Below are 24122 nucleotides of genomic sequence, written 5' to 3'. Positions count from 1 at the left end.
AGAAGAACATGGCTAAGATTCAATGCTATTGATGTCAAGTATATGGGCATTATAAGAGAGATTGTCCTAAGCTCAAGAAGGACAATAACAAAAGAGGTAGAGAAGAAGCCCATATCACCGAAGAAGTGGAGGAAGCTGTAAAGAAGAAATCCAAGAAAGAGGAAGTGAAATATCTCTACTATGATTGAGATAGTCTTCCTTACCTAGTTCCTTTCAAGTTTCTTTTTTCAAGTTTTCTGTTGTAAGATATGGCTATCATGAATCAATAAGGAAAATGATAGGATGCATCATGGTGTCATAGAAGCATTAAGAGCAAGAGCTCGTGACATGATCATAGAGAGGCATACAAGATAACTGAAGTCTATAATAGTCACCTGTGGAAGGATATAACTATTGCTAACCTCATTAGAAGCATAAGTGGTACTTACGGGAAAATGAAAAAGTCATCTAGTACAAAGCTCATCATACAAAAGGAAGCATTTGCTGAATGAGGATACTCAGGATCCTCAATTGGAATCTTCATCAGAAGATTCACCGATTAATAGGAAGCAAGTGTTTCATTAAGAATTCCAACTGCTAGGAATTCATGGGATGTTGGAATGATGTCAAAAGAAGTGAAGCAGATCAAGGAATTGAAGATCTTTCAATCAAGGAAGCTGCTGAAGGGAATCTAGATGACCTAAAGGAAAAATGAGGTATGTATGCTTGTATTTGATAAAATAGAGTCATGTCATATGGTTGTAGGTAACATGAATGAATGCTCTACCTTGAGAGCATGATCAAAAGAAAGGATCTCTTCCTTTAAAAGGATGCAGGAAGGCATGGGTCACACATCGACTAGATGAAATCAACATATTATGTCCTCATATGAAATATGAGGTGGTTGACAATAATTGGAGGAACTCTGATTGAAAGTTCTTGGGAAGAAAAATGTGTGAAGAAAGAAGGGAAGAGATCATGGAATATACAACTATGAAGAAGGCAATCAACATCCAAGGATTGAAAGATCTGACCAGGATATCTCCATGAAAGATACAAAGACTAATGAAGTCTGAAAAAGAAAGAGACCCTTGGCAGTATATATTTTTTGGAGATGCATCAATATGTATGCCAGATGCTGATGCAAACAGAAAGATGTCATGATGAAAAACCATCACAAAGGTAATTTTGATTTAATGTTCATTTCTTATTTTTGAATGACCTCTTGATGGGCTTATGCAGGGCTGCCAAGGGAAGAACTATGGATGTCTTCCACAACTAATGCCCATGTAGTAGGATGAAAGATCCTTAAGGAAACATGGCATGAAGAAGGCAAAGTGGCATGAAGGAAGATCAAATATGGACTAATGTATCACTTTCCAATGGAAGGAATAATGACATGACTGACTCATGGATGAAAGTGATGGATGTTCTGTGCCCTACGAAGAAGTCCCAAAAGATGTAGACTCTATGAGAAAGAAGTAATTCATGACATCAAAGGAAGGAGTTCTACAAGCAACTAGCTATACCATGACCTTCACCCGAAGCAAGTCCTTAGTTAAGAGGGAGCTTGTGTACATTCCTATTTATAGGAATGGGTACATTCCTTCAGTGGAATGGGTATGTCCTCCCTAGATTGAGAGGGAGAGATAGACACATCATTCTTGTCTTCAAGTGGGAAGACAGAATGGATGATTGTTTAAACATCTAGTATCCGATACTCTTTGAGGATGAGTTAGGGCATCCAAGATAAGAGTAGATGTAGAGGACCGCTATTCTTTGAGGATTGGGAATCCAAGATAAGAATAGTCCTAGTGGAACATACTCTGAGAACCTGGGTAGGGTACGCTCCGAGAGAGACAATGATGAGGGTGTCTATATATCATTGGTTTCACCCAACATTGAGCTCTAATCTTGTGGAGAGATAGAGCTGTTAGTCAAGGCCTTGTTATGTGACAAGGTGGTTGATATGATGCTAGACAGATGGGTTACAAATCTGACTCTTCTTATGAGAATTCTTCAGATTGAGAATGTCCAAGTACCTTGTATGGATTATGAATACCTCCTTAGTTAAGAGGGAGTGTTGAAAAGTGTAACTAGGTTCGGTCTTCATAATGACATGTGTAATCATGATTGTATTTAATTAATGTAAAGAAAATACAATTATTTTTGTAATGTTTGAATCATGGGTTTCATGATCAAGGAATTTTATAGTTAAGACTCCTGTTGTGAGCCTTTAGGGTTGGTCATCATGTCATAAAGTCTAGTGAGTCAATGTCAAGGATAGAAGCCACATTTCGACATATTATACATTGTAAAAAGAGAAGTTAATTGTGTCAACAAACCCTCCAAGACCTTGTCACAAGCTATTCCTCATGTCGACCTTCTAAAAGGATTAAGATGTTTCTAGACAGGCATGTCAGCCCAGGTACAAGGTGGAGTCAACCTATTTTGAGAGACAATCCACTATATATAGGTCAGCTTGGCCTCCATTTGAAGACACATTCGATCAAGGATTTGAAATAAAAGAAAAGGTGTGAGAAACATAGGAGAAAGAGCCTCACATCAAGTGAAGAGAAAGAAGTCAAGGAGCCGAAGTATATTGATTTCGTTTGGGTCTATTTTGGTTGATTCCTCCCACACGTGCAAAGAAGAGAAGTACTGTTTGCTGCTTTTGGAAGCCGAGTTGTTACAACTGTCCTAAAGGACTGAATCAAGGAAGAAGAATAAGTCTTTCATCAAGCCGAGTTGAAGAAGAAAGTCTCCTCATCCAAATGAAGTGGTAACAAGATGCAAAATTTGGCCTACATCCATCACACATGTCGCAACTAGGGTTCTTGAAGAAGTCGAGGGTTGCAGGTCTGATCTAAGAAGTCGAGATTTGAAGGATAGCCGAGATGGAAGGGAGAAGTCAACAGTTTGATCATCGTTGACTAAAGGAAGAGGAGGAAGCCTTGTGACTTGGTCTTGGTGAGGTTAATTAGTCAAGGGTCTTGGTCTTGGTATTCGTCAATTGAAGTCTCTATAAGAAGAAGAATTCGTTTTGGGTTTTCCTCTCAAGTTGGAGAGGTTTTGGCCCTGGCTGATCGCCTACATTTTGTGTCTCTTGTCTCTTTATTGTTTATACTGTGTTGAAGGCTGGAACTTGACTGCGTCAACATCGGGGAACACCACCTGGTCGGGAGCTTAAAGCAACTTCGTTTCCATTGAAATTGGTGGGTTCGACTAGGTATAAAGAGACCAATTTCCCGTTTTAAAGAGATTTACTATAGTAACAGAATGAAAATTGATGAAATGATTTTATAGCTAATGATAAAATTATTAAATAAACTTATTCTACTTATTTCCCGGGATAGTACATCTTTGTATGTGATTCAAAAAAATATTTCACAAAATATATAACAATATAGATCATTCAATACTTTGATGAAAAGAAAGCATATATGATAAACTAAATTAATTAAATAGTTAATTAATTTAGTTGGTTAAAACTCAATCACATAAAAGATCTCGTTATCTCATACATAATCATAAATCATTCAATTCTGCACATCAATAGTGATAATCACTGATTGTTTTCAAATCATTTATATAACAAAATAACGCATAAGAGATTCACTATCTAATTCAGTAATACATAACGATAACATAAAGATAATAGTACCCGATGCATTAGCACTCTGCTTATGAAAAAGATAGCTTTCAGGCTCAACTTCTCAATTAGATAACTTTGGATCAAACAATAGTGCAAGTTCAAAGCTATCTTCTCAAAATTCTGGACCCCTTTCTAAATGCATGAAAGGGGTTTAAATAACCTATTAATATTACAAAAATAGTAAACTTAAAATAAAAGTCTTCAAAAAAGCTTTAACAAACTAAGCTAAGATAAAGGACAACTAAATTAGTGATTTGTTGTAACAAGAACTCATGACTGTGCTCTAGATTGATTCTTCATCTGCTCTTTGAGATTATATATGTCCGTGAGCGGCTTTAGCTGGGGGGGATGTACCGGTTGCATGCGCATTTGTCCTGTAAACACTACATCACTAAGTGTTGGAAGAAACTGTATTGTTGCATTCAAGAGACACCTCAACATGAGCCACTGACTATGAGGCTTCACTAGAAAATGCCAATAACTTTCAAGGTTTGCTTGTGATAAACTCTGAATGTCTTGAACCTTCTTTTTAGATGTTTCTTGCCAAGATTGTTTTAAAGCTTTGACATCTGGCAAGGTGTCCTTTGGGCATTCCTGAATTAGATTGGCTTGCAATAAGGTATCTGTAATGTATTCGGTGAAATTTGAGGCAAGATTTTTGGCTCTGATAATAGCCATTTCTGCCCGTTTCATTTTGATGTCCCAGTCACCAAAAATGATATCCTTCTGTGATTCTTCAATTCGAGGAAGATCAGATGATCTTCCCTGAGCACTGTCTTGCCAATCTATATACTCAGAAATTTTCTCGTCAATATCTTCATAAAACATCCTCAAATCAGACAGTTGGTTTACTAAAGAATTGCTGGTCTTTGACAAGTCATGAATTAAAGCCAATTTGTGATAGAAGATAGCCTGTTGCTTTGTTAGGAGTATGTCCAGTTCTGATGCCTCCTTGCAGACTTCATTTATCTTTGGATTTTCCCTCAGCTGGTTTATCCTTTGTTGCAATTGCAGTATCTGTTCATCCTTGTCCTTCACTTCAGATTCAAATTGTAGCTTTAAATCATTAAAACTTTTTTGTAACTCGGTAAGATTTGCTTGCCATTGTTGCTCAATTGCTTGCTTTTCAATTTGGAAAGTTTGTTCTAATTGAACAATCCTTTGATCTTTTTCTTTCATTAGCAGTTGTATTTTTGCAGCTTTATCAATGGTAGCACTAGCGTAAGCTCCTGCAAACTGAGATAATCTGTTCAATTCCTCGTTAGGGGCTGCTTGAGCTCCTTTCCAAAGAACTTGAAAAGGAGTCTCGTTTGTAACTAGCGCCTGCGATTGCTTTAACTTCTTTTCCTCCTTGACCTACTCATTATTGCTTTATGTTTTGGATTGTAAAATACGTCCAAAGGCATGATTTCTTCAATCTTGAGGACTATCTCGGCAGTAGGAAATGTAGGAATTATTTCCATATCATCAGTAACAGTTGATTGATTGACAATTTCAACATTAATGTTATTCTCGGGAGTTTTAGGAATAGTATTCCCTTGGGAAGCCTCAACAGTAAACAAGGTTGTCCCTGTAGTTTCTGGAACCTGTTCTGTCTCTTTGCTAACTGTAACTTGTTTTGCTTGGATATCGACCGAGGTACTTGTAACCCGAGTTTCTTCTGTTGACAAAACATAGTTGAACTCCTCCCATACTTCATCCAATTTGTTCTCCTCTTTAACTAAGATTGTTTGCTCAACAACTATTGTAGCTATTTCAGAGACTTGGGAAATAATTGGAGCTTTTGAAGAGGAAGTCGATGCATTTGAAACTTTTGAGTTTTGTCGAAATTGTTTTAACAGGGATTTTGGCAAATGGGCTATTCTTCGTTGACGATATTGATTGAATCTAATCAATTCGTCAAGACTTAGACGATCTGCTGCTAGTTTTTCTACCATATAATACTTTGGAGCCATCTCAAGCAAATCACCGAACTTGTTAGGCTTGCTTGAAAATGGTTTGAGCTTAGCCTGTGTTGTAACATCTTTCGCTATGCCATGAGGGTCATATGGCTTGTTTAGTATGGTTGGAAAACTAAAGGCTTTTAATTGTTCAATTTCAACTAAGGAATGCTTGAAATTCTCTAAGGCATAGGTACCACAGGGGATAGGAAAACATGGCCAGGCAAATTTCTTGGCATCTTTAAGTACTTTAGTTAAGCCCTTACCAACTATTTGATAAGCGACTTCCTTGGCCAACAATTTATCTGGGACAAAAAGGGGCAAAACATGAGGATGGGCAAGGCTACCAAAAACCCGAATGTAAGTAAATGATTCTTCCCCAAACCACTTTCCTATAGGCTTTAGGTCTTTATTGGCTTCTGCAGTAAGTCTAGGGGCTTTTCTACCAAAGACCTCTTGGTGGATAGGGAGCATGACCTCATGACAAATTTTGTAGAAGTGAGCATGGTATTTGGTTTCCCAAAGGATATCGAGATAAACAGATATAGGACTAGGAAATTGGTTTGTCCATTTCCATCCAAGAGATGGAAAATCATAAGAAAAACAAATCGCATCCATGACATAGGCGCTCATAAAGAAAGGAGGAGCCGTTCTTTCAAGAACATTGCGCTTTTGTCTGTAATTGCGGATTTGAGTGGTCAAATTGTTGGATAAAATAGTAGCCCAATCCATGATAGTCATCAACAAAGGGTTTTATCAATGGCATCCATTCTTCAGAGAATTTTTGCGTATTGGGATAACCATAGAGGTGACATAACATAGCAGCAATATGAGAGAAAGGCCAACAATAAAGGCTAATGAATACATACCCCTATCTTCTCGCTTGTGTTTGTTTGAGTCCCTTCTCAATTCTCTGATCAGCTTCAGAGGGTTCAGATTATCTTGCATGAATTTATGGACGAATTGCATATCATATTTCTTCTGAGGTTGAGGTAGATGATACATTTTCCTTGAATCTTTAGCTTTGAAAGACCAAATAACTGTCTTCTTTGGAGTTATAAACGTTCTGTCCGTAATGTCCAGATGGTCAACAACCCATCTCACCATATCTGTATATGGTAGAATTTTGGGGCGGGCAACAATTCTGTGAAGAAATGAATTGGCCACATCATTCCATGTGTCGTTGTTACTTGGAGGAGAATCATCAACAATAGTAACCTGTTTCACAATTATTCTCGGATTTTCATCCTCGAATAGTTTGTATATTGCCTCCCAGGAGGCAGAACCTGCATCCGGAGTGCATGTAGTATCTGTAAACAATGGAGACATCTCAGACACTTCTTCAGGGGGCAAGACTAGTTCTTGCTGTATTACGGACTTCCTCCTCGCCTTGATTATTCTTGACATGTCCTTTAACTGCTCTTTATTGGAATTTACCTGTAAAGAAACAAACCAAGATAAGCAGCAAGAGCTTCGAAGGATGCAAAGAGTCATATCAATTCAATGCGAGTTTTATGGGAAATCCTTTCACATTAACTCAAAATTATTACAAATCATAAAAAAACCTCGAAATTAGAACTACGCAGAGTGGTCATTTAATTTCCAAACGTTTGTTCACGTGATGCTGACACTTGTCATTATATCGGAAAATCTTTTATCGGCATTTGGTATCGGGTGATATTAACATAACTTAGCGATCTGCGATTTCCGAAAAACATATAGGTGCGGGATCTATATTAGCGAAATACTGGAGTTTTAACAAAATGCGATATCGACATCCGTCAATTGACAAAATGCGATATTAGCTTTTGACGGATTGCGATATCGACTTTTCGGCATTTCACATTTCGACTTTTCAGCATTTCGCATTTTGGCTTTTCGCATTTTGGCATTTTGGCTTTTCGCATTTCGGATTTTCGCAATTCAACTTTTCGCTGAAACCGCCGATACCACGTGTAGGTTTTAGTGAGACCAATCCTTTTATGGTTTTTTCATTTATTTGTTATGATTTCGGTATTCGTAAGACTTGTAATTTATCTCCTAAAAACTACAAAAGTAATCCTAAAAGGTTTTATGCCTTTTTCATAAACAAACTTGTTTTATTCAAAAATAAAAGAGTAAATATAAAACTTATCGTATTTTATCTAGACAAGGAAGGATTCTATCCTAAAAATTTTAAAGGGTCCCCATTATTCTTTCTCCTAAGTGTAAAGGTAATGGGGGTTGCTGAGTACCACAATATTATGGTAGCTATTTGATGAAGAAGAACTCTATAATAATCTAAGTAGAGAAAAGATCCTAATCTAAAGATGTTAAAAGGATTCACAAACAATTATCATCAAAGAGAAATCTCCTAATCCTGATGCCCTAGATTTCTCAACAGGGGGGTCATTTGAAGGAGTGAAACATAGATGTTTATGGGGGAGTTTGCATCCATGGTCATATCGATGATTCATCTGGCAGATGTTGAGTTTAGGGACACAAGCAAGATGCTTGATAGCATGGGGGTAAGAGTCGAGCATCTTCCTAAGTGACCTTGGAGAGAAGCTCATACTTGGTTGTGGCTGTCTCAAGGGATAAGAAATGGGAAAGATGCATGAAAAACTACTGGAAGCAAGACACATAAGAGTGGAGATATCCCTCATTAAAGTGGATAGTAGTATGTGAGGTGTGAAAGTGGGACTAAGTAGTATATGAGGTGTCAAAGTGGGACTAGTATAGGGGAGGATAGGAGGACCATAGAGGGAGAAGATATTGGGGCAGAGGTTAATGTTCAATGGTAATGGGTGCATAGTCAACAAGAGGGGAGAAATCAAAATGTGTAGGATGTGAGGGCGCAACTCCTAGCCGTGACATATATCAACAACACTAGCATCATTGTTGGGAAGAGACATGTGAAACGAGTGGTTGGGATAAGGAAGTTGGAGTGAACTAGCATACCACAATGAAAATGTATCAACGAAGAGGGGCACTTCCTTGAACTTGAATCCACATGAATTTGGCATGCTCGTTGTAGGCAAATGTTGAAACTTTGTCCTAAGGGAATTGTAGATAAGCAAGCCACACTTCAAATCCTTGAACATAGTTGGAATGTTGAGTCTCTTGCTTTTGCATAGAAGTCCAATGATAACCTATATTAGAAGGGTACTCTCTAAGAGTACTCTTTTGGGTCTCGATGAGAAAAAAATGGTCCAGGTACATAAGCACATCGTATAGTGTGCCTAAAGACGACCATATCAAACCATTGTAATTTTGATCTGCGATGGAGATAGAAGATGACCCAACACCTCCTTGATGAAGGTGTCATTTGGATGACCTAGGACAAAATTGAACAAGTGGGGTGGGACGGGGGTGTCTCCAATCATTGCTCAAAGGTGTGATGAATAACGACACATTACATTTCTTCTTGGTTGCCATAATCTATTCTCTAGGTCATTTGAACTTGTCAAACTAAGATTTTTTAAGATGATATTTAAAGAAATCTTGTGTGGTAGGGAGTGTTACAGCTCAAAGTAGCAAGGCTGGCAAAGTTCAACCAAGCCTGCTATACGACAAGCACTATTAGGAATACACTCACTGTCAGCTCAACGTATTCCTCTCGCTTTAGGCCAACTCCTACAAAACACCAATGTCAGTATTCCTACAAACAACTCAACCAAAGAATAAGTTAGACCAGTGCCTAAGTGAAAGTATATGGAAGAGGTAGGAGTTAATGTGATAACAAAATCTGATCAAACTAATGATATAACAACAAACTTATATTGCAGACCAACAAAGAAAATACTCAATATATCAAGCAATTAAGCTTGAAAAGTGCCACAAATTGAGTATAGAAACTTCTTACCACAATAGGAAATGAATTGGATGTGTTATACCTGTTCTATGTGTAAGAAGAAGATAAACTTTCTGTTCAAACCTGTTAACTTCTATAATTATGAAGATTGCACCAGGACAATAACAGAAGCCCACTTTAGGGGCCTGGAATTAGCTCTTGCTGGACCTGAAGCTTGTATTGTTCCCTATTGATTGATTCACCAAGGGCGGACGAAATAGCCTATCCTACCCCATAGGCTATAGTCATTGATAAAGGCTAAACCCATTATCCACTGTTTTGGGGCAACATTGGGTAAAGTTTGGGGTAATTGGGGCAAAAAGCCCAAATTGGGGGTTGCACTTGTAACCCCTCACACTAGATTAAGGAAGAAAGACCCCCATGGGGAATCTATAAATAAAGGAGAGAGAATCGTTTGATCATCATGGATTTGGATTGAATTGTCTATGTTTTTTCTTAAGCTGAGGTTTTCAGGGTTTTAATACCCCTTTTACTTTGTCTAGTTTTGGTGGAGGTGATACCACCCTAGCTAGTCTCTACTGATTTCAGTGGTGAAAGATTCCACCCTAGTCAGGCATATTTTCTCATCATTTGTTTAGTACGTTACTCTAGGGAAATCTCATCTAGTTTTGACATTCAAGAAAGAGATTTCATGGGCTATTGGTTTCTATGGCACAAACTTTGGACAACAAAGCATCGGGAGAAATAGCGAATTAGTTTCCAGGCAACGACTCCATTACCTACCTGATCTGAGCACATCAGTCGCAGGGCTGAAGACTGGCCGCAGCGCTTGAGGAGATGGATTAATACTGGCCAATTCAAGGGTGGCAGCAAACCCTACACATACCGCAGGGCCACTCCTGTAACAACAACTCTTTCGAAGACTTGCGATTTGAAACAGAGAGGCAACCAATCATACTAGAAGTGGTTACAATACCCCTGAGATATTGAAGTGGCCACAGGAAATTAGTTGGTGCACAGGAATCAGGGACATCCTTGAATCAACATTGGGACAGACAGCAAGTCCACAGCTTGACAGTGAGTTGTTAGTATAATAACAATAGTGTTATATAGTGCTAGCATGAGTTATTGGAATGAGGTCTATTGAATATTGTCAGAACTATACTGGTGGATTATTGGTTGGATAAATCCGCTGTTCATTGGGCGGTCAGCCCTAACTTTACTGTGGTTTTGTTGAAGAGTTATATTGCTGTTGAAAATCTTTTGTATTATTCGTGCATTACACAAATGGACACCTACTGTTAGATAAATGGATGAATGTGCATTGTTGTGGTTTGATCCTTTCTAAATTGTTGAAAGCTCCTAGTCAAGTAAAACCCTAAGTGCAAAAATTACTTCATGACATTTCAGTGGTATCAGAGCTGACTCTCTTGCTAGCTTGGAGGGTTAGGTGAAATGTGTCAGCCAGCATTAGTTCCCTCCTTATGGGAGGAGCACGCCAAGATTTTGCAACAATTTGAAGATTGTGTCAAGCAGGTTGAAACATGAACGAATGAACACCCTAATGATTGGTCATGGCTATACAAAAATCAGACCAGTGGCTGCAAAAATCTAGCAGGAGATGAAGATACTCAACACAAAGGTAGCAATCTTGGAGCTTCTGGCCCCACTGTGCACCAATGCCAGACTGAGAGAAAATGGAGAATCACCATTAGCAGATGCAATTGCTCATTCTCAACAGAATAAAACAGAGGTTGACAGAATGGAATCCTTCGATGATGCAATGGCCTTTGTTCAAACTGTTGGAAATTTGATGATAGGGTCAGAAGAGGAATTTATGAATAAGGGTGGTGAAGATATCCCAGGAAGTGACTTTTGAAATGACAACGAATGTAAGGAAGAGGACGTTGGCCATGGAGACAATGAAGAGACAGAGAGCACTGTGGTTAGTGTGACCAGTCACAGCCCAAGCAACAAGAAGAAAGAAGGGATTGACACCAAAAGGTCAGGAGAAGATGATACTGATCACGACAACGTGCCAAAATCTGAGTATGTAAAGAATCAGGAGACTCAGAGCACTGTGATTCTTGAGACCAGTCACAGCCCAAGTGACAAGAAGAAGTTTTTTTGCTTAGAAAAAACACCAAGGCACGTGGATAACAAAATTGGAACCCAACATCAATGGGACTGGTACAAACAAAAGCTTGGAGCAAATGCTATAATAGGTGTATCCCTTGCAGTCTGTAAAGCAAAGGCTTATGATAGATGGATACCTCTTTATCAGCATATTGCAAACCTTGCTGGTAACAAACCGTGGTGATGACGGTACCTGCTTTCAATGTCATTAGTGAAGATTCACATGCAGGAAATAAACTGGCAATGCAAGAAATTATGACTCTACCTATTGAGGCTTCTTCATTTAAAACTGTCATCGGATGAGTTCAAAATTTTATCGTCATTTGAAGAATGGTCGAGATGCAACAAATGTTGGAGACAAAGGAGGCTTTGCTCCAAATATTGATGAGAATATAAGGGGCCTCAAGTTGTTGAAGATTGCCATTGAGAAAGCAGGCTATACTGACAAGAAGCTAGCTGCTTCTGAGGTTTACACTGAGAAGGATCAGAATAATAATGGTAACCAGAAGATATCAGGATCTGAGCTAATCAAGCTTTATAATTCATTTGTTGGGGATTATCCAATTGTATCTATAGAGGAACCCATTTGATCAAGATGAATGGGCTCACTATGCACAATTTACAGCCACAATTGGGGAAAGGGTGCAAATGGTTGAGGATGATTTATTGTTGAGAAATCCAAAGCGTGTTGCAAAGGCGATCAATGAAAAATCTTGTGACGCTCTTTTACTGAAGGTGAACCAAACTTGTTCCATTATTGAAAGTATTGAAGTAGTTAAATTCTAAGTCACCTGACATGGGGACATGCAAATACAAGAGTGACACAGTTAACGGAGATCCCCCGGAACATGACACATAGGACATGTTATATACTACATTATATATATTAAAAAAATTAATAGATATTACACAAATTCTCATGATGATACAAATTTGATCATACATGTACATTGTAACATTATGCATACAATCATGATTCATCAATGATACAAGTTTACAAATACCACTTACTACTACATCAATGACGAATACGATAAATTGACATTGGAAAACACAAGAAATTAACCATAACCTGCAGTTTTCTCATTAAGTAATCAAAATCAAAATGTATTACATAGGCACTGAGTCCCGAGGACTCCTAACAAGAAATGGCAAATAGCAAATACAAAACAAGGTAGACACTAGAACTTGATACCGTAGAACATGAGGAAAGAGGAAGTGAGAAACCAAACTTTGATGTTTGTAAATAATAACGATAATTTTGACAACCTTTATTCTCAGCGATTTGTGCCAAAAGACAAGAAGAAAGAAAGTAAAAATTTCCTTCCTATTGATCATATGTTTGGTACCAAGACACAAACAAAAGATTGTATTGTTGAAAACTGTGCACCCAAAGATTTAGGTGTTGGAACAACAGATGAGGATAATCAAGAGGTGATGAACAAAAGAGAGTTTGCTATTATATTTTCTTCAGATATGTCTGTTAGCAATAGAAACAATATTGATGCAGAAGAAGGTTTGCAAAATAGGAATGAGAATACATGCACTTATTACATTTCAAGAGGCACTACAAATTATGCTGTTAAACAAGATATTTCAGAAAAAATTGCAATTCTGAAGCTTATCCTAGCTTCTTGGTATTCAAGGGAAGAAGAATACAAGGTAGAGGAATAGATTCTTTCAACAATGATATGTTTAACACTTACATGCCTTTCTTTTCAAAATAAGGGAAGATAAACATAGCTTGCAAGTTATTTCAGTACATGATTGGAAAAGGCAGTGACCCATGGACCTACACCTATAACACATTACTAAGTGGGTTTGTTAAGAAAGGCTATTTTGATGAGGTTTGGGGGCTTTTTATTGAAATGGGTAGGAATTTGTGTATGGCATACAACTCAATCATTGATGGGCTTGGAAAGATTGGTGAAATAGATATGGTATATGTTGTTCTGGAAGCAATGTTAAGGAAGGGTGGATACCTAGACTTTGGGAACTGACATCCAGATCTTAAACTAACGCTTGCAAAGTAGTTGGTGAATATTATGCATAGAATAGGTGCACCATAAATTGGAGCTGTTGGATTCCTTAGCAATCTCATGAATGCGGAGACTGATACTAGTCATGTTTGTGAGAAGGATGAAATTTGGGTTGTTTAGCTTGGCTTTCAACTATCACTCATAAGAATAAAGATTAAAAGGTTGGTATTTGTCTCAGACACTACTAATGAACATTGGGCAAGCTATGGTTGATATGGTTATAAGGAGTATAAATTTGAAGGAGCCATCAAAATGGTTGAACATTAACCTGGTTTGATTTCTAATATCAAAGAAGGAGAACAAAGTTGGCAGCACCAGAACTTGCAATTGCTTGAGGACAAGCAATGTTGGGAAAGGGGGGATTGTAATGTTACCTATTGATTGATTGGCCTAGGGCGAACATAATAGCCTATCCAACCCCGTAGGCTACAACCATTGATAAAGGGGAAAACCCATTATCCAATGTTTTGGGGCAACATTGGGTAAAATTTGGGGTAACTGGGGCAAAAATCCCAACTTGGGGGTTGCACTTGTAACACCTCATGTTAGATTAAGGATAAAAGACCCCCATGAGGAATCTATAAATAAAGGAGAGATGGTTCATTTGATCATCATGGATTTGGATTGAATTATCTCTGTTTTTTCTTGAGCTGAGGCTTTAGGGCTCTAAAACCCCTTTTCCTTTGTCTAGTTTTGGTGGAGGTGATCCCACCCTAGCTAGTCTCTATTGATTTTAGTGGTGAAAGATTCCACTCTAGTCAACCATATTTTCTCATCATGTCCGTTATGTTACTCTAAGGAATTCTCATCATTTGTCTGGCACGTTACTCTAAGGAATTTTCATTATTTGTCTAGTATGTTACTCTAAGGAATTCTCATCATTTGTCTGGCATGTTACTCTAAGGAATTTTCATCATTTGTCTAGTATGTTACTCTAAGGAATTCTCATCTAGTTTTGACATTCAAAAAAGAGACTTCATAGGTTGTTGGTTTCTGTGGCATGAACTTTGGACAACAACGCACTGGGAGAAATAGTGAGTTGGTTTCTAGGCAATGACTCTATTGCCAATTTGATCTTGAGCACAACAACACCAGGGTCGAAGACGGGGCGCAGGGCTTGAGGAGGTGGACTGATACTAGCCAATTCAAGTGTGGCAACAAACCTTACCCATATTGCAGGACCACTCTTGTAACAACAACTCTTCTAGCGACTTACGATTTGAAACAAAGATGCAACCGAGCATACTAGAAGTGGTTACAGTACCCTTGAGATATTAAAGTGGCCGCAAGATATTAGTTGGCGCACAAGAATCAAGGACATCTGTGAATCAACATTGGGATATAAATGAGTCCATAACTTGACAATGAGTTGTTAGTATAATAACAATAGTGTTATATAGTGCTAGCATGAGTTACAATTTGAATGAAGTCTATTGAATATTGTCAGAACTATATAGGTGGATTATTTGTTTGATAAATTTGTTGTTCATTGGGCAGTCAACCCTTAACTTACTTTGGTTTTGTTGAAGAGTTATATTTTTGTTGAAAATCTTTTACATTATTTGTTCGTTGCACAAATGGACACCTATTGTTTGATAAATGGATGAATGTGCACTATTGTTGTATAATCCTTTCTAAGTTGTTGAAAACCCCTAGTCAAGTAAAACCCTAAGGGAAAAAATTACCTTGAGACATTACAAAGCTCAAGGAACTTGATTGGAAATGTTAGTACTATGAAAATCCTTTCTGATGAGCACAATAACATCAAATTTGGAAGAGTAGTTAGTAAGATATTCAATTAGCAAGTCAATTTGCTAGAAAATAGCCCATAATTGTGAGGGCTGAAAATTGACATAGCCCAAAGGAGTGACAAGACCTGCAAATTGTTTTGGACAACCAATATATGATCTAAAAATAATGAATAATGAAAATAAAACCTCTTTTGATCAATTATAATGGATACAATAGAATTAAGCTTGAATTTCATGTATCCCAAGGCAAAGGTTTGCCTCTAATTAGTAATTACTTCCAATTGCTGTAAATAATTCCCGGATCCTGTAATCAACCTTAAAACACTTGGAAACAATGTTAGCACAACAATATAGAGCAAAAGAAAGGGCATTGTACAACCTTAAGGCTTTTAAGGCTTCCCCAAAATGGAATTTGTGATGATTTTCCAATGAAATAATCAATATTTGCAATTTAAGGCATAAGTTAGTGAAGAAATTCATTATTGCAATATTTTTTGGATTTTTTATAATATGTATTTTAGTTTCTTTGAAATGTATAAATTTTTAGGGTTTTTACTTTTAATGCTAAATACAAATTTACAAAAATACAATACATTTTGTGAAATAATTATAAAGAAATTTGATTGGAAATGTTAGAATAAGGATATGATCCCTTTCCCACAATACTCGAGGACGGGGAATGATATCCACTCCTAATAAGTAAGCTTATTGTTGTAGTTTGGGTTGAGTAACTTTGCACTACTCTAGGCAGCTAGAAAACATGTTGGTGTTGCATGCTCGAGGGGTCGTTGTGCGCCCACCAAGGCGCCATGTAACCATAGGGACCCTCGGGGTCATGACACGTATCACAATGCTTTAGGTTTGATAGTTAGGTGGAATGCCAAGGATATGACACTAGCATCAAAGCAAGACAAGAAATGGAACCAAAATCCTACTAGAAGGGCTTCCCATGGAATGAATCCTCCAACCAAGAAATCTACAACTATATAAGATAAGGGTATTTACCCCAGAGGGGAGTGTGAAATATGTCCCCAAGGAGAACAACAATACCTTGTATGAATTAAGAGAATGGTGTGAGACAAACCTTAGACCTTCCTCTTTCAAGCCTTTTTGGATTGATTTCCTCAGCGTTCTAGTAATTTTGTGCTCCTCCAAGAATTTGATCAACCAAACAAGGGAAGGGAATTCACGTGTAAACCTTTTTGTCTCATGAAAAAATTCACATTGTATTAGATAGCTCAACAAGTTCACAATGATTTGCCAAGGAGGAGAAGGCCTATATTTATAGATGAGGCTCTTCAAAATTTCCTCCTTGGTCTCCCACAAAATAAGTAACTTTCCATCCACAAAATGCTTGGTGTTAAGTTAAAAATTTAATTTTTCAGATTTACATTGAGTAAAACACCAATACAGGCAAAAATGCTACATCAATGTGGCCAAGAGGGGCCATTTTGACCCTAAATGACAAAACGTTCCACTTGTGATTGCATGGCAATGTTCCTTGAATTTTTCTCCATCATTTGGTGCTCCAATGACTTGATTTGACCATGTAGAAGGCTCAAATGACTAGGAAAAAGTGGCTGACTCCTCAAAAATAGCTCCAATAAAGGCTCAAATAATGCTTATTATCCTTCAAGATATGCCTTAAATGAAGGCCCATGCCTATACTATAAGTCAAGGCACTTCCATGAGGCATGGGAATGACTTTTCAAGCTCAAAATTGGTCACAATAAATAAAGTGACGTAAAACATAGAAGAAATAAATTTTCCTTGAGGATGCAACATTCCCTTGGATTCTCTCTTGATTTGGCCTGAAATAATTTTAAGAATACTTGGAACCTTGAATGACCTCTTTGATCTCGCTTACTTTCCTTGAATGATGGATCAACCTCTCTCTAATGCTAACAACTATCATAGCTGGTGAAGAATACTTGGAAATTGGCTTGAATACGAAAACACTTGAAATAGCCCTTGGGGGTTGTCCTTCTTCAGTAAATCTCCTTAAGTTTGTTCAAGAGAGCCTTAATCTTACTCAATGAGGGCTTGGCCTCCTTGGTCCTCAATCTTCCCAACGACTACCTTACTTGAGAGAAAATGCTTTGCTTTGACCTTTGAATGGACATTACTTCGTTGACTTTAGCCCTTGGAGGGTTGCTTCTTCATTTCCTTCAACGTCTTGCTTGGATATGCTTCTTTGCTTGTGTGGAGGGCTCGACCTCCCTTTCTTCTCTTGGAATGCTAGTAGCTATGCTGATTTTGATCACTTTGACCTTTTCCTTGAGTGATTTTGAGTGAAACTTGGATGATTAGCCCTTGAGGGCTTCAATTTGCACCATAAGACTTCAACGTTCCAACATTTGCCTTTATTTTTGCCCTTTACTCCAACCACCGACCCAAAATAGAATGATGTCATGACTGTTTAGAAATCTAGGGGGCAACAAGTGTAGGTGATTTCTCTTACTTTGATAATTGCTTGTGATGTATTTTTAGTTTACTTGATTAATTTCTTCTTTCCTTTATTATTATTAGTGTTCTCTATCATCAAACAACTACCAAATCATAAAGAACAATGAGACAATATGGCACAAGATATAGGCCATCAACCAGGGCCAAAACCTCTCCAAATGAGAGGAAAACCCACCAGAATCCTTCTCTTCTTATAAAACTTCAATTGACGAATTGCAAGACCTATGACCCTTGACCAAGGCCCTCCAAGAGCAAGTCGTCCTTCCTTCTTGATGAGCTTTCCTTACACAGTTTCCAACAACAAACTTCGACCTAACAACAACTTCTCCAACAACTTCGACCCCAAAAACAATTTCAGCAACTTCGACCTAGCAACTTTAGCAAATTCGACCTAGCAGCTTCACAGTTTCGACCTTGATGCAACTTCAGCGACTTCGACCTAGCAACTTCATAGCTTCGACCTTGCAGCTTCACAGCGTCGATGCAACTTCATAATTTCGTCTAGCCCAAAAACTGTAGAAACACTAACGAAAGAGAGAGGGAGAGGCCCAAGAATTTTGATCTTGATCTTCTTCTTCGTCCTTTTCTAGCTTCTATCTTGAGGATATTGAACTTGCTTGAGTGAGTGTGCAAATGAGGTCGAATTCCTTCTTATTTATAGGCTTGTGAGGGGTACGAATTGCTATCTTGAGGCCGACTTGTCCCTTCATGTAGGCCAACTTGATCTTTGTGCCATGACGAGGTCTTGGAGGGTCTTTTGACTCTATTTTGACTCAATAAATTTTTCTTTACAATATGTAACATGCCCAAATGGGTCTTCAATACATGACAATGAATCAATTGACTTTATGACAAACCTAAAAGCACTCAATGGGTGCTTGACCTAAAAATAAATTTCCCTTGAGCATGAAATCCATGCCTCAAGAACACAAATAATAAATTTATTTTTCTCTTTTCGTTAAATACATAAAATCATGATTACATATGCCATTATGAAGATTGAACCTGGTTACATATTTCAATAGTGACCCTCCTGTGGTACATTGTAACGAGCTTGATTTGATGTCACTTTGCTTAAGTGTTGAACTGATTTGGCTTAGAGATGGCACCTACTTGACCGTTCTTCTTTGTCCACCTCATCATTAGTCTCCAAACATGGTTGTTTGCAATGCTACATGGGAAGCCCTCTTGCCCCTAAAGTGGGTCCACTGATGTAACGAAAGATCTGTGAAGGCAGTTCATCTTGGCGTAGAGAATCAAAGGAACACCCTCTTTTCGTCAAAAGATGTAGCATGATGCCTCAGGAGTAGAAAATGTAGAGATTATCAAGATGTAGAGCTCAGGCCAAAAGCGAGTGAAAAATACATAAAGACACATGGCACATGTGGGGTAGGGGGTGCACTAGGTTCAAAAGGGGTATTTTCATGGAAAAGTACATATGGTGATCACCCTTACAAGGCTTTATGATGCAAGTGCTCCTTTAAACCATGAGTAAAGTACATATGGTGATCACCCTTATAGGGCTTTATGATACAAGTGCTCCCTTAAACCATTAAACTTAGTAGTGTCTACCAGTGTTATCAAAATCAGATTAAAACTAGTGGAATTGGTTGGTTCAACCAGTTTGAGGTTTGGAACTAGAAATGGCCGGTTTGGTACCGAACTAACCTTTTTTCACTAAACTAGTTAGTCTTGTACCAAACTTGCAGGTTCACGTACAATGTGACCAAAAACGTTACAAATGAAAAAAAAAAAAGAATTTTTGAGTGGGGCAGCCTAATATTGCCATTAAATTTTTAACATTACCATGAATTGACTTGGGATGCTTGAGAGTGGTTCCGACATCATTCTATTTCATATGGAGAAAGTAGAATTTTACATCTCACTCAAAATCTAGCAGACTTGACAGCTTTTTCAGGATTTTAGGAATGGGTGATTGTAGCGTTTCCATTGGATTTTTTTCTTATACGAGGGTATGAAACTAGTATTTAAGCAAGAGCACCAAGCCCTCTATGTACCTTGATGTTAGTGGCATTGGTTGTCGAACTCCTCTATCATGTCCATGCTAAAAATGTGCCCATCACTCAAACAAAATCTTGACTTGACATGCTACGCTTTTTATATCTTATTTTAATGCTTAGAGGGTGATATTGATGAGAAAAGATCCCAATATAGGTAATGATTTTTATGATATCTAGGTATTTGTTGTAGCATGATTTTTTTTGGATGCTAGAGGCCATCAGGAGCGTGTTTGTTGATGTATTTTTGGTTCAGAGATGGGTTGCACTTTGTGCTATTTTGGTTATGTGCACCCTTACATGCTATATAAATGAGAACTTTTGCTTATGCACGAATATATATGTTTTTATTTAAAATTTGAATATTTTGTCTTTTTTGTCGACCAATTTTTTGGTCTGGTTTTTTTTATCGGTTTCGGTTTGGTTTTGACTGGTTCTTGGTTCAGAGCGTTTTCCAGTTCAATCACTGGTTACGTTATGATAACATTGGTGTCTAATTCACGATGCCTGCAACACCATCCTAGGGTATAAGAATACCCATCAAGGTAGGGAGTTATTGCCCACTAGGGGGAATTCAATAGTGCCACAAAGGCATATATATCATGAAATAAACAAGACCGAGAGTAGCCATGGCCATCCACACCAACAGGAATCTAAGAGCCACTTTCACAAAATAACACCATCCTTTGGGCTTATATGGTGTGGCCAAAAAGTTCTGGAGTACCCTTGCTGAAAGAGGGGTAATATGGAGGAAATGTTATCTTTAGCTTGGAGGGCTGTAAGTTGATCACTTAGCAACCAAAACTGAAGGAAGAGTGTTGAGTTGGCTCCAATCTAGGCTTTGCTCGAGGCCAAGCTTCTCCAAGTCAAGGGTATCATGAAGGAATGTAACGCTTGCTTGCGAAAGATTTGGAGATAAGCAAGGAGCGATTTGTTGCATTCTTAGGTTCAACTCCTTGTCCTGTCAAGTTGCTCTTCTTTGATTTTGGCGTGAATTACCTCCTCAATCTTGACAAGTGGGGAAGCCCTCATCTACCCTTTAATAACTCGAACTTGAGAGTTCAAGATTTACTGCTTATGTTTCTTGTCTCCTCTTGCATGTTTTTAACATCATCTATTTCAAATTTCAATGAAATGGTGCTATTGGGAGGGATTTGAAAAGATAGGTTTTATTGTTTTTTGATTTCCGCCACCAATTGTTTAAGAATGTGATTTTGGAATTCTACTTCCATTTCTACTACCTTGTCTATGAGGTTTGCAATTATGGATTGCAACTCATTCCCTGACTTGACCTACTCTAATTTTGCCAAAATTACTTTGATCTGGTTTGCCCAGATGGATACAATTGTCGAAGAGGGAGAACTATTATGGAATTCTCGGACTTGAACAATCTTTGTGGGGAAGCCCTCATCTACCCTTTATTAACCCAAACTCGAGGGTTCAGGGTTTACTGCGTATGTTTATGGCTTGAAAAGTACTTATTGGTTTCTTGTCTCTTCTTGCATGTTTTTAACATTAATAATTTCAAATTTCAATGAAATGGTTCCATTGGTAGGGATTTGAAAAGATAGGTTTTAATGTTTTTGATTTCCATTACTAATTGTTTTAGGATGTGATTTTGGAATTCCACTTTCACTTCTAGTACCTTCTCTAAGAAGTTTGCAATTGTGGATTGTAATTGGTTCTCAAACTTGACCTACTCCAATTTTTCCAAAATTGCTTTGATTTGGTTTGCCTAGATGGTTACAGTTGACGAAGAGGGAGAGCTATCCTTGGGAGATGAGGATATGGAATTGTAAATCTTGCTTGGAATGTGGTCTTCTTGGTCTTGAGTTTTGTTTTTTGCCTCTATTAGGGAAAAATGCCATATGGAGGGAGGCAACCTACTAAAATGGAGAAGATCCACATCTTGAGTAAGAAGGTTTTAGCTAGAACAATTTTCAGGTAGGAAGAGAGTGGTTGGGATAAGGTTGGGTTTGGGCAAGGGGCTTGAGATAGAGTTGGGGAGGACTAAATCCTAGATAGGGTGGTGGTGGTGGTTGAAGGGGGGTAAGAGAGTGTTTGGGATAAGGTTGGATTTGGTCAAGGGGCTTGGGATAGAGTAGGGGATGACTAAATCCTAGATAGGGTGGTGGTGGTGGTGGTTGACAGTCGGTGGGGGGATTCTGTTGGGTTGAGATAGGGCCATCCGAGGGTGTGATAGAGTGGGATAGGGCTGTTGGGTGTAACATTTTGGGAGGTTGGGGTAATTTGGAAGTTTTGAGGTAGTGCCTTGCAAGAGAGAGAAGCAGACCAATGAGGAGCAGGGGGAGTTGGGATGGGGGTGTGAGGGGCTGGGTTAGGGGACTGGTGGGACAGAGAAACAAGGCACATTGGGGAAGATGGGAGGAAGTTGGGGAAGATGTGCTAGTGATGGGTGGGAACTAGGAGAGGGCAGGGCGACAGGTGGGACTCAGAGAACTTGGTCCTCATTACTATGGGCTCGAGGAGAGCCAAGAGAGCTACAATAGAGGCATGAGCTACCTAAAATTAGCTACTAATACTGCCTAGCTTTTAGTGGCCACCTATAGGATATTCCTATACTTACAAATAGGTCTAGGAGCATCCAAGTTTAACAAAACAAGCTGTCATTTGAAATTATCTAGAGAAGCGTAATGAAGATGAGTTTTTCTAGATTTGAAGTTGTTGAGTCCTACTAAGTCTTCATCAAGACTACCATGTTCTTGAGGCTTTGTCTCACAAGTTTCCTCGTGTGAAAACCTTTCCTCGCCATCCTCCCCTTCATTCAACAAGAAGGTCCAAATTGGTCTTACTCTTAATCCCACCCGCTTTGGTAATCCCCAAAATTCCAGTGCAATTGTTGGAAACCCTTACTACCAAGCTTGTCAATTCCTCTTGACAACTCTTGATTTTAGGGATTTTAAAAGCTTCAGCTGCACTTGTTACCCCTTCTTCTAACAGGGGTACCTATAGAAGTTTTTCAATAGCACTATTGCAGTTTTTGGATCTGCATACAAGGAATTTGAAGCTGTAAGGGATGAGCTCTAAAACTTACCTGCAGAACCCAATATCAGGCAGGTTTATAATAGCAGTTTTACATTTATTTGGCACGTCTATAATATAGTCTGCTTGGAATCAATACTGTGAATTTGTGCACAGATTGCGATATAACTAAAGGACAAATTGCAAGCTTAGTGGTAATACATTGGTAATAATATATTTTGTTCAAAGCCTGTGCTGTTGTCAAGCTACATTTAAAAAAGAAATTGAATGTGAAGACAACTGTCAAGCCAAGTAGTTTTGATATGCATGATGATGTTTGGGTTGTTAACACTACATTAAATATACACTGATTGTTCTCATGGGAGCCTGATAGAACTCAAAACCAATTGGCCTGGTGCAAATGGAAGTTTAGAGCAAATGCTGTTTTAGCTCTATCTTTTAAAAAAGGTGCTTATGTTAAAGAGGTACTTCTTTATTACCATAGTGTAAATATTGTTGGTAAAAAAACTTTAGTGTTGCCGCACATACTCTCAATGCCAGTTCACACGCAAGAAATAAATTGCCAATGCAGTAGTTTATGATCATCCAGGTTTAAAGAGGTCATGCAGATGGATTAAAAAATTTACCATCATCTGAAGGGATGTAATCAAGAAAAGTTATGGTCAGGATGCAGCGAATAGAATAGCCAGGGATAAAGCAGGAAAGGCAACATCAATGATTCGGGAGAGGCCTCAGCTTTCTAAAAGGGGAATAATCATTGAGACAAATTCATGGAATCACCTGGTTGAAAAAGAAGTTCTTACTTTGCTGCAGCTTCATTTACAGTCACATTTGGGTGGGCACAAAGTGAACCAAGGCTGAGAATGGGAGCATGCCTTCACAGAATTGAGTGGTGGATGACTCAAGAAGAAATGCTTTAGAATCTGCACAGACAGATCTTGAACCTGTGAAATTTGGAAAGAATGCTGGCATGCAAGGAGGAAGTGAAGAAAAAGGCCATTGTCCATAAATCTATGCATGAAGGCCCACTGATATGTTTTCACTCGAGAGATGGAAAGATTACTCTGGAGTTTACAAAGGTTTCAGCATTTCCACCAGGTTTATTTTCAAAATCTATTCCCTATCCAGAACAACTTGTATGTGTTGTTACAGGGCAGACTGCAAAGTATTTATCATGACCCAAAGACAGGATTGCCATATGCAACAAAGGAAGCTTTCAAAATCATTCGAGAAAGGTTTTCAGAAGTGAACAAACGCCGAGACGATATCAATATGGTAGAGATGGGTCCACGGTTTTCTGCAATATCAGGGCAAGGATTTGTCAAGAAAGGGAAAAGATCAA

At 38.3% G+C, this 24122-nt stretch overlaps 1 protein-coding gene and 1 pseudogene across 14 annotated transcripts in view; both read left to right on the top strand.

Annotated features, from left to right (window-relative positions):
- GCT (RNA polymerase II transcription mediator) overlaps nt 1-24122 on the top strand; it is a 300003-nt gene that overhangs the window by 21638 nt on the left and 254243 nt on the right. The window lies entirely within an intron of this gene.
- LOC149154567 (enolase 1 pseudogene) lies at nt 11247-12289 on the top strand (annotated as a pseudogene).

The sequence above is a fragment of the Pinus tabuliformis genome, chromosome 9 (genome assembly GCF_031772625.1).
Source record: "Pinus tabuliformis cultivar Carrire ecotype Pingquan chromosome 9, CPIR1, whole genome shotgun sequence".
In the NCBI taxonomy this organism is placed as follows: domain Eukaryota; kingdom Viridiplantae; phylum Streptophyta; class Pinopsida; order Pinales; family Pinaceae; genus Pinus; species Pinus tabuliformis.
The sequence above is the reverse complement of the archived record's forward strand: the minus strand, read 5'-3'. Positions and strand labels throughout refer to the sequence as shown.